Raw genomic sequence first — 12,428 nt, 5'->3', positions numbered from 1 at the left:
ATTAAATATATTTTTAACAACAAAATTTTTTAAAAATTTAAGACTAATCTAATAATAATATATAACAATTACATTTTTATCTGTCTTTATTGACAAAATAATCAAAAACAGAAATCTAAAATAAAAAAACTTTATCACAACTTATCAAATTTCAGTAGCTACTATAAGAATTGCTTTGATTTTTTTATTGTCTTAGTTTTTGTGTTGTTTTTTCAGTTCACCTTTTTAGGGAGCAAAGGAACAAACGTATCAATAATCACGTTTACAGTAAGCAATATTATTGTCTACATTGGTAATAATTAAGGTAGAGAAAATCGAGATTTTACATGAAATCGAAAAATAAATAAAAAACGTAAAACGTAAAATCTTAACAAGATTTAAATCGTAAAATCGTCAGACTAAGTACAAATTTCGTAAAATCGATAAATTCATTTAAAATCGTAATATCGAAAGATTTTAAGAGTTAAATCGAAATTCTAGCTACTATTAATATCGTTAGTTTTCTATTAGTAGAGTAGACAGTAGTATAATATTGAATCAATTTTAAAATATTATAGACATAAATAGGACAATTTAAATGTTAGAGATAATTATAGAACTTATCTCACATATTGGGGATAAAAATAATACTTTATTCTTTTAAAAATATCGCTAACATTTAATTTTGTTCAATTTTATTTTTAACATTTTTTATTAATTTTATTTTATTTTTAACTGTTAAACGTATCAGAGGAATTGACCAAGGATAATGCAATTTAGTTGTATCAATCCAGGGAGTGTGCAACTGATTCTATTAGATTATCTTTCTGTCTTGAGTAAGTTTCTGTTAGTCAGTTAAAATAACCTATGTATAAATAGCTCCCTACTAGTTTATGTAAACACAATTCGGTAATCAATACAAGTTCAATTTTCCTTTCAATTCTTTCTGTTTTCATTCTAGTCCGCATACACAATATAGTATTAGAGTCACTCATTGCTAAACAAAATTTCTCATCTATTCTTCGTTCTTCACTCTTTTATTCATCTTTTTCTTTCTTTCTTTTTCTTTTTTGTTTTCTTCCCAATCAATCTTATTTCCCTCATTGATTATGGTGCTTTCTTATTTGGAGTTCCTTCTATCACCAAACCATCGCTTGTTCCCTTAGCCGAGAAACTTCATGAAGACAATTTCAAAACATAAAAGCACCTCGCATGGCTGGATGGTTCTAATGTTCCAATTTAATTTGAACATGCAAGTTCATTATCAAGAATTTTCAAAGCAAACTCCACAACAAAATCAGCATTTGATTTAGCCACAAAAAGTCAAAAACTAATATTGCAGTGACCACAATACCTAAGAACTCAAAGAAATTAAAGCATTTAAGGAATGACACCGGAATGATCTAGCCCCGACTACATGATTGGTTGCATCAATATCAACTCCATTAAAAAATAAGGTGATCCACTGCTCAAAATTCTGTGATGCATAGAATATTATTGAGAATTACTTCTTTGTAACTTTGAAAATTCAAGTGCAAAACTCAAACTTTTAATTGAAATCGGTTAAAAAAACTAGTTCAATTAAAAATTAGTTGGCCAAAATAAAAAAATGGTAGAATCTTTTCTTGTCATTGGTTGTCAAATCCAAGAAGATGATCATATTCAAGTACAAGTTATGAATATGATAATGCTTTGTTGATTCCTTTATAACATACTTTTATATTTTTCTTTTAATTAACAAATTCCAAGCTTTTTCAATTTTTCAAACTTACAAAGCTTTAATGGAAAATCAAATTGGCCACTCTACAAAGTATAAAATTCGGTAAATTAATAAATAATTAACTAATAAATTAATTGTGAGTCAAAAAAATTAAAAATTAAAAGTTTACAATTTGAAGAAGTAAAAATATTTAATATACGAATTTAAACACTAATTTTAGAGATTTTTGGTTCGAAATTAGACCAACGGGCTAAATCGAGTGAACCGAGCTCAAGTGGGTTTAAGCCCACTCACCTAACCCCGCATATAAGCTTAACATTAAGCTTTCTTGCTCATTATTGTTTCAAAACACAAAACCCTATTCCACCTCAAATTTCAATCATCCATAACTTTCAATTCGAAGCTCCGATTGCCGCATCGTTTGCGGCCACGTGTTTGTCTTATTGAGCATTTTAATTCTATATAAACAAAGTGGTAAGGATCTCTAAATTTCTTGCCCAGTTCTTTATTCTCTTCATTTGTGCGAATTTGGTTTGGGTATTGAGAGATTTTCATGATTTTGATGGTTTAGGTGTAATCTAGCATTGGGTAATTATTGGGTTGCGCCCCAAGCATCCATAGGTAAGATAAAAAAATCGCCAAATCCTCGTAAATTGATGAATTTGTGGAATCCAAGTGTTGATTGTGGTAAATTATATGAAATTAGATTGAATACGTGTGAATTGAAGTCAAATTGGTGAACTTGAGTGCTTAAGTTGGAGTCTTGGTGGCTGAGACTAGCTAAATTGACAAATTGAAAACTTGGAGTCTTGTGTGATAAAGAGGTTTCAGTGGTGTTTAAGCTTGAGAAGAAATCGGCCAAGATATGGTTTCGGTTTCTTGTAGTTAATATATAATGCTGTGTGAAACCTAGGCTAGTAGCCCTTAAGATATGTTTGAATTACATGAATTGGTTAATTGGTGTTGAATGTGTAAATTGTGAAGTTGGTGGTTTTTTTAGTGAAATTGTTGAATGAAGTTGATGAAGTGAAATTGGATGTGGTGATTAATGATTGAGATGTTATTGAATGATGATGATTTTGATTCTTAACGATGATTGATGGAAAATTTGGTTGGAATTTGAATGGTGGATTGAATTGATTTGAAAGTGAGTGTTTAGGTTTAGATTGAATGGGTTGATAATTTAAAAAGAATGCTTGTTAGGTGTTGAAGGGTTGAATTTGGTATGGTTGATATTGATTTGGTTGTGAATGGTTTGGTTTTGAATTGTGAGTTTTGGAAAACTTGAGGGTTTGTAACTTTTGGTAAAAATAAATTTTTGACCAACTTTGGCGGGTCATACTTGACTTCTGAAACCCCAAATTTGATGAAACTTGTTTCAAATAAAAATTGGGTCCGTAAAGTTTATAACGTTCGAAGAACGGATTGAAAATAATTTTTAACGAAAAAATTATGCGTGTTTGCAGTTTGGTGTGCAAAAACTGATTTTTTGAATTTAACAACTTTTTTGTTAAACTGACATGATTGCGTACACGAAAGTGTCACGCAACGCAAGTATTGGGCTCTGCCTAGATATCTCGCATATCGTGTCCACGACACTATTTTTTTAAATCTCGCGTACGCGACAAGTGGCTCGCGTACGCATGACCCCTGTTTATTGAAAATTGCAATTTTGAACTTTCAACATTTCCTCTAACTTTCTAAACCTCCGTAAATACTGTTTAAGATTCTCTAACTAGTGCTTAGACTTTGGGACGAGCGAGAGAGTATTGGGTGAAATAAAAGGAGTATTTTTTATTATGAATTTAGAGCCAGTGACTTAGGATTGTAGAGTATTGCAAGTGGATTAGCCAGAGTGCTTGTGGAGTATACTGAGTGGATTGAAGAGAACATATTGGAGTATAGTGAAGATAAGTTTGAAGAAACATATTTTGATTACAAAATTATATTTTTTATTATGAAACTGATTTGGGCATGATTGTTCATCTTGAGCTCTCTTTCTCGAAAGTGCGACTCCAGTGAGATGGTAGAATGTGAGGATCCCTTATTTGTTCCTCCTGATATTATAAAATCGTCTCTAGCGAGATGGTCAGAGGATAGAATCTCCTCTTTTATTTCTCCTGGACATATGAGAACGTACGTCCTAGGTATATGCAAGGGTTGTGGTTTCACCATACTTGCTCCAAGTTGGTTGTTGAGGCTCTCCGGGTAGATGCAAGGGTGTAGTTTGCCCTACTTGCTCCGGGTTAAGATGATTTGAGCTTCTTGAGTGGACGCAATGGTTGTGGTTTTGTCCCACTTGCTCTAGGTTGGTAATTGATATTTATTTGAGTCACGAGTCTCCTTGGGTAAACGTAGTGGCTCGCCCCAACTTGCTCCAAGTTGAGATTTGAGATTCTGTTGGCCCTGCATCGCAAGTGTGGCCGGGGGAAGCCAGAGAAACAGGCCGGACGGAAGGCAAATTCTTTGTTAGAAACCGTTGGGTATACTCTTTCCAAGTATGACCTGGTAACACAATCTAAACTAAACTATTATCTCCTCAAGCCCCTAAGTCTTCAGGCGACATAGGTCAAGCTAACTTTATATCAGTCTTTTAGCTTGTAATGCTCTGTCTGCAGTTAGAGGACTGAAGTGACCAATGGCTTTCTCTTTTGCCCTATAGGCCATTCTCCAATAAAGAGTGATGACAAAAGGTTTGATTATGAATCAATGCTGGCATTCGCTAAGCGTATAGAATAGTCAATGGGTCTGGCTACATGAACCATTGCAACTGCTAGTCCTTCAAGACGTATTGAAAGCAGCACATCAATCAAAGAATAGACCACTAGCAATAGTAGCTATAGTGGTCGAAGCTAAGCCCGAAGCTGCATTCCGCTTTCTTTACTGTTGATCTTCGTCGAATTCCCATTCTTGGTCAACGAAATTCCTTGATTTCCCAAGTTGTCTCAAGAGGCTACTTATTCGTGTTCTGGTTCTTACCAATCTCCCTCTCAAACAAAGGAGGGAATGGCTTTGCCCATTCGAATTATAAAGTGTTTTCTAGAGAGCGGATGTTGACTAGCTAGGCTAACAAGGAAAGCAGATGCAAGAATGGATTTCAAAGGGGAAGAAAGTCAGAGATTGATTCTGTGTTAATCCGTAAGGTCATATCAAGGGCTTTATCTCCTAGTTTCTTTCACAGGTCTTAGTTCCGCTAGTCCTAGGAGCGAGAGGTACGAAGGCCTTGTTAGTAAATCAATATACCAGCGACCAGGGAATAGGTATACAGTTCAGACGATCTTGAAGATGATTAATTTGATCAACAGCGGATAAATTATCCGCAGCAACCTATCTGCTGATCTATCCACAGCTTCGATTCCAGCCGAAAAGCGAATGCTTTCTTAGCTGCTACTTGGCTAAACATTTCTAGAAGGGATTCCGCTCCCCTTTAGGGAAAATAAATCAATGAGACTGCATTCGATTGGTATGCCAGGTTGCCTGCAGGAACCATAAACTCGTGGGCGGAAGGCCTTACTTCCTCCTTCTGATCTTCTTTTCGCTCTTCTCTTAAGGGCTCTAGATAGCCTGCGTTTTCCGATCATTATGTGGACGGCAGGGCGTTGATTTCTGGCAACCAACAATCCCAGGATATCCTAATGAGATAAACGAAGTTCTCGCACGAGGTTTAATCCTTCTTGTCATATTTGATGATGAAATCAAAGACTTTAGTTGTCCAAAACGGATAAGATCGGGCTAACCCCTATCGATCGAACTACAGTAGGTCCATCAAACCAGGATTGAGGCATCCGGATTTCTTAGCATACCACGCCACTTGGCGTAGCAATGCTTGGTCCAACCGTCTAAGAATAGACCACTCCAGGAAGCTAATCAAGGACAGGGGCCTAAATGGACTATGAGTACTCCCCTCGTAAAAGCTCCCTCCTGCACCCTTCATCACAGCTGTTGGTAAATCCATTTTCTTCCCAGACACCAACTGCTTGACTAGCCCATAGTCAGAATTCTTTCAAGTCAGGTCTTGGACGACCTCGAAACTGCTGAGCGAGGAACCCCTTTCTCTAGCTCCTCCTCCAGAAGCCCATCAAAGGTGGGTCTGTAGGTAGTGATGTTCCTGCACCTTCTATTCCTGCCTATTGAGGCCGTTGACTCTGTAAAGGAAGAACAACAATGAATCCTGCTTCCTTGTGTAGTTCCAGCTGATCCAGTCGATTTAGAAATCCCTTATAGGGCGATATCCACCAAGCCAGCAGCATACCTTTCAGAACCAAAGTGACCCCTACTAGATGCGGCAAAATCCACCAACGTCAGGGATGGTAGCTAAAGATCGGAATAGAAATCCAGTGTGAGCTAACCGAATTTACCCTGCTTCATCTATCGTTAGGGCTCGGTGAGAATCTTACCTACCTTCCTTTTTTCCTGTTGTCTTGTCTAGCTTTAAAATAGAACTTCTCTAGCGCCTCAAAGAAAAAGGGCTCCGTAACTCCTTTCATACTAAGCTAATTCAAGCGCACTAAGCAAAATGAACCCTAAAGCTTCAGCTGCTATCGCTCCTGAAATGGAGAATGGAATGAAATCAGGAAAAGGTAGCCACTCAAGTGATTTCATACCTGCGGGAGCAAGCCAAGAAGCCCTTCTATCTAGTTCAAAAGTAAAGACTAAGTAAGGTACGGAGGTGACTTGTACCTCGGCCATAGGTAGAGGTTTGTTAGCTAGTCATGAATCCCTAGCTTGTTTAGTAAAGGTCAACTCTTCTATACCTCTAACAGAGAGTGAAGAAAAAGAGGTTGGAATATTAAGTCTTAATCTATCTTGCCGGTAGGACTGTGATGTGACCCTGATTAGTAAAGTAGCTAAGGCGCAGGAGGCAGTTCTCGACCGATAGGGAAAACAGATTGCTCTTATAGGGTCACGAACACGAGCAGAATTTATGGCCATGTTAGATAGATAGAAAGAACCAAGCCGTAAATGAATACTTCGATAAAGAGATTCAAGAAATGACCGATAGATATAAACGATAAATTGAACGAGGGAGTCATGGAGGCGTCTTCCTCCGCTGAGGTCACATTCATTGATAGAGGAGGTGCGGGCCCTTAGAACGCCTTTTCTTAACATCATTAGTCTCGGTCGAGCTTCAATTCTCTTCGCTTTCACTTTCTTTGAAGGCCGGTCCCAAGGCAATTCAAGGGATGGGGCAGTAACCAACCCCAAAGGAAAAGAGGATATGAGTGAACTCACCTGCCCGAGTCCGAGTTGACAAGGTGAAAGAGTTCAGACTAGGACAGTTCAGGCCGGTGGAAGCCAATGAAAGGGAGAAGCGTTCAACCACTAGAGCAGAAGCCGAGTATAAGATCGCCCTTCTCTTCTATGATTCGGCCGTGAAAGAAGCCCACTTTACCATCTCTCTTGGGATGGGAAAGATCACCCTTGAGCGGGGACCTAAGCCCGGAATTCCATTGAGGAAGATGAAGAGTCTTTCGATTCCTACATCTTCCCCCCAATCGTTAGTAGATATTATGGGCCTTTGAATTCCTTGCTTATGGATGGGAACATGCCTTCTGTTAACCTCCCCTCTGGAACTTATTCAACCAATTAGTCAATCCTTTCACTCTGCCTTTTTCGCCTTTTTCTTTCTCTGGGTTGGGACTTGCGATTGATTCGCCGAGCGGGAGTGACATGACTTTGATTATCTATAATGGTTCGGGAGTTTTTGAAGCAAGCAGTAGTAATAGTGCTGGTGAGCAGGAGTCAAGTAATCCGAACGTTGCAGTCATTTTAGTTAGTGCTTTGGAAGTTTCCATGCAAATGGATCTTTCAGTGCCCGGTTTCCACAATGCATTGCCCTTCATAGCTGCATTAGGAGACATTAGATAGACTCCGGTGATAGACTAAGAGAGTCAGCTAGGTAGTACATGGTGCGATATTTTTACAACCACACTTACTAACCGGCAAGTGCACCGGGTCGTACCAAGTAATACCTTACGTGAGTAAGAGTCGATCCCACGAGGATTGATGGATTAAGCAACAATAGTGTTTGATAGGATTAGTTAGACAAACAGAAAAGAGTATTTGAATATTCAATCGTGCAGAAAGTAAAATAGTAAAGTAAATAAATTGGGAAGAAAATATGGAGAAGATAGTTAAGGTTTCAGAGTTATCTATTTTTCCGGATTAACTTTTCTTACTAACTAATTTAATTATGCAGGATCTAATTTATGGCAAACTGTATGTGACTAGACCCTAATTCCTTAGACCTTCCTAGTCTCCTCTAAAATTCATTAACTGCCAATTCCTTGGTCAACTAATTCCAATTAGAGGGTGATAATCAATTTCTAGTTTATATGCCACAAAAACTCTAATTATCCAAGAGGTAAAAGGATTATATGTCACGTATCCTATTAAATTCAGATAATTAAAATTTAGGAGAAATAGTTTTCAAGCTGTTGTTCAGGTAAAGAGCTTTTCCAAGTTTTACAAGAACTCAAATAGAAAGAGGGTCATACTTCCGTTCCACCCAAATTCATAAAATAAAGAGCGAAAACAATTCTTAAATTATAAATCCATACATAAATTAAAATAGTAAAAGCAATAAAATTAATCCATAGAAATAGACAGAGCTCCTAACCTTAACAGTGGAGGTTTAGTTGCTCATGGAAAAGAGAAACTAAGGATTCAAGTAAAAATGTACTAAGTTCCAATCTGATGGCATCAGATCCCTTTTTATAACTAATCCTAATAAATTTAAAATCTAATATTAAAAATTAAACTTAAAATAATATCTTTTCCTAATTTAAGATTTGAATTTAAATTTGAATTAATTAACAGATCTTCAGTTGATGGGTGGGGACCACTTGTTTTGTCTATTCTGCAGCTTCTAATCTGTGTTTTCTGGACTGAAAATTGAGTTAAAACAACCCAGAAATCGCCCCCAGCGGTTTTCTGCATTTTCTACATGTGGCGCATGTGACGCGTCCGCGTCGTCCACACGTTCGCGTCATTTGTGCAGATTCCAGTCCACGCGTTCGCGTCAGGCACGCGATCGCGTCATTGCGATTTCCTCCATTCCGCGCGGTCGCGTGAGCCATGCGTCCGCATCGGTATTCGCTGGTCATCTCCTTGGCTTCTTCTCTTTCTCTGCAGAAACTCCATCAAATTCCGCCAAATGCTACCTAAAATAAACAGTATTGCACAAAACTCAAAATAGCATCCATAGTAGCTAAAATATAATTAATTCTTAGTTAAACTCAACAAATTAGATGCAAATTCACTAGGAAAAGATAGACAAGATGCTCACGCATCAGTACACAATGAGGATTCCCCGCCTTGCTCACAGTATATGACGCGCTAATGATGTCTCCGGAACGGAGGGGTACTTTGGTGGAAGTTTTCTTAAATCCTGAAGAGTATCAGGCTTTCCTTGCAGAACAGTCGATGAAGGAAGCCTTATATATATGATGATTATATGGCTGTAGTGACGTTTACAGACGACGACCTATTATTAAGGAGGAGCATAATCGTCCTCTTTATGTCACAGGGCCTTGGTCCAATAAAGATTCCAAGGAACCACAATCAATAGAATCTTGATTAATCCAGGTTCCTCAGTAAATTGGATCACTCTCCAAAAATTGCGGCACCTGAAGTTGGATATACAACATATCTCCCATGAAAAGATTGTCATCCTCTAATAAAATAAGAATCCAATCCCTTTTTTCGCTTATTCCGGCCTTTTGGCTAGTTAGTTTTCTTTGACTGGCATTTATGAGACTAGTGCAACTCCCTTCCTTTGTATTCATCCCTTCTGAGATCGAATGAGGTTTATTCTTTATACAAAAAGATCCGCAGCGCTTACTGATTCAATCACAGCAGAAAAGAGAACAGCGGATACGCATTCCATTGCTAACATCACACCGGTTACTAATGAACGTCCGACAACAGCTCTTATTCCAATGTCTACTCCTACTTTTTCCACTTCGCATATGGGCTTTCTCTACGGCGTCAGCTATAAGTTTGATTACATCGCGTTCAGTTTGAGCTGGGAAGTCAACTAGGTTTTGCTATTCCTTCTCGAGCTTCTATTTCATCCGACAGATGAGACTCATCGACCATAGGGCAAACATGCATCATGTACATTTGTATGATTTATTTGGGTATGCATATTTTGTTTTGGCTTGCCTATTTGATTATCTATATTTATATGCTACGTGACTTAAATGCTATATCTGTTTCCTTAATTGTGCATTACTTGTATGTCTTATATGTGTTTGCTTTGAGAGATCCCTCATGCTGGTGGAGGTGACGCTGAGGGTTGTTTAAAACTGGCAATTGGGAGGTTTGTAGAGAACTAGAATTGAAGAGATAGATTAGAATTCCTAGGTAGAATTACCATATTTCTGGTTAGTGAGAACTCTAGGTTTTGATTTAGGTTGTAGAAGTTTAAGATTGCTTTTGGCTTTTTGGAGCCTTATATCCTATCTATTGAGCACTGTTAGCATACTGAGAACCTCTAATTCTTATTCCATATGTATTTGTTGTTTTTCAGATGCAGGACGTGAGGCACTTCGTTGAACATACTAGAGACTCCTTCAGAAGCAAATATCTACTTTTGGAGCTTTCACTTAATGTAATTAACTTGTGTATGTGTGTGTGTGTGTATTCTCTACTGTTGTATTAAAACTTGTATTGTCCCTCCCAGAGGTTGATTTGGAGAATCAGGATCAGCCTTTGCTTCGCAGGTCGAGTCTAGAGCTTGATTATGTATCTATGTATTGGAATTCTCTCTCTCTCTCTCTCTCTCTCTCTCTCTCTCTCTCTCTCTCTCTCTCATGTATCTATATTTTGAAACTCAGTTTATATACTTGTCTTTTTGGTTTTTTGTATAAGCCTTCTATCTTATCGCTTTTCGAGTGTGACGCGTTTTCGGTCTTGTTTTGTTCATCTTTTCTTTCAAGACTCCTAGATATATTATCTTTGCTTTTATATATGTATGTATTTTTGTTTTTAGAGGTCGTGGCGCTTCACCACCTTTGATTTACGCTTAGGCGTAAAGTTTTATGTGGTAGGGTGTTACATAAAGTCTTTTCAATCTGACCATGAAAGAGAGTTTTTATCAAATATATTTGTTGATTACCTAAATCAAAATGGAATTCAACATAGACTCTCATGACCCTATACACTCCAAAAATAAGGACTGAAAAAAGACATAGGTCTATAATTGAAATAAAGTTATCTCTTTTAGCTATTGCTTCTTTACCTATGATATTTTGAGAAGATGCATTTTCTACTGTTGTACATTTGTTGAATAGACTTTCCACTACAACACTCAAATTTATATTACTCTTTGAAAAATTCTATCAAAAGAAACTAGACTACAACTCTCAAAATTTTTGTTTGAGCTTGCTTTCCTTTCTTATGACCAATATCACAAGCACAAATTTGAATATAAATATAAAAAATATTTATTCTTTGAATATACTAATGATTATCGTGGTTGCAAGTGCATGGACAAAACAGAGAAAATACATGTCATCTTTGATAAATATGTATTTTTATACTATGATATGTTTAAAGCCTGTACTAGCACCTTTGAATGTAGTAATAATTCTCTAATTATGCAGACACACTACCCCTTTTTGGGACAATAAACAATCTTTTCGACCTTACATATAACTCAAACTCACACCAATCCAATAACACCACTTTAGTCGCTCTTCCTATTAATGCTTTCACCAACTATCATGAAAACATAATTCATCACCAATTTTGAACCTACATCTCAACTTATCACCACTCCTCAACAAAAACCGTGGCGATGAAGCGTTAGCAACGAATGGATATCCGTGGCTAACAAGGGCGACGCATTTTCAGTTAGCCACGGTTTTTGGTCTGTTAGCCACGGTTTTGTGACCCGTGGAAATATTTGAATAGCCACGGTTTTCACTACTTTAGCCACACTCCAAACCGTGGATAAATGATAACAATGTAACCAATAAGTATAATTTTGCCACAATTTTTTCCGTGGCTAATATTGGCAGGCTGGGCTTTTTGGTCACAATTTTGTCCGTGGCTAATGTTGGTGGGTTATTTAGCCACGATTTTTCCGTGGCTAATCACAAAAGATAAATTAAAAAATATATATATATATAAAATAAAGATGCTACTTAGAACAAAATTATATTATACAAAATTAAAAAGATTAGCCATATCCATATAAGTAATATTTTTAGTAATAAAAATATGAAATTTAAGTAACTATAAGTAGTATTCTTAGTAATAAAAATGTGAAATTTAAGTAATAATGTTGAAAAGCAAATATCCTGAACTAAATGAGTTTAAACTATTACAAAATCAAGTATCAGAATGCATCATTATTAGATCTTTAACGTCTTCATGGGAATACCTGCAAAAACATTCAAATAAGATTGTGTTATCTCTTAATTTATGAAAAAATGTCCCAAGACATTATTTAAAATAATAATTTAATGTAGTTAAAAAAAAGTAAAAATGCATATCCAATAAGGCTGAGTTTTCATTTTCACAATATAAAACATCTCATTAAACTCGTCATTAATCAATATATATATTGCTAGACTTATATTCTATTAAACAACTTTCAATTCAATTGCTTCATGTAAGTAAGTAAGATATCGGATTGCAATCAAAACCATTTAGAGATAGAGAATTTAAAAGTAAAAATAGAAATGTGTTAGCTTACCAAGGTCAATATTTTAAAGTAGAA

This window comes from Arachis ipaensis, chromosome B10, assembly GCF_000816755.2.
Source record: "Arachis ipaensis cultivar K30076 chromosome B10, Araip1.1, whole genome shotgun sequence".
Lineage (NCBI taxonomy): Eukaryota > Viridiplantae > Streptophyta > Magnoliopsida > Fabales > Fabaceae > Arachis > Arachis ipaensis.
The sequence above is the reverse complement of the archived record's forward strand: the minus strand, read 5'-3'. Positions refer to the sequence as shown.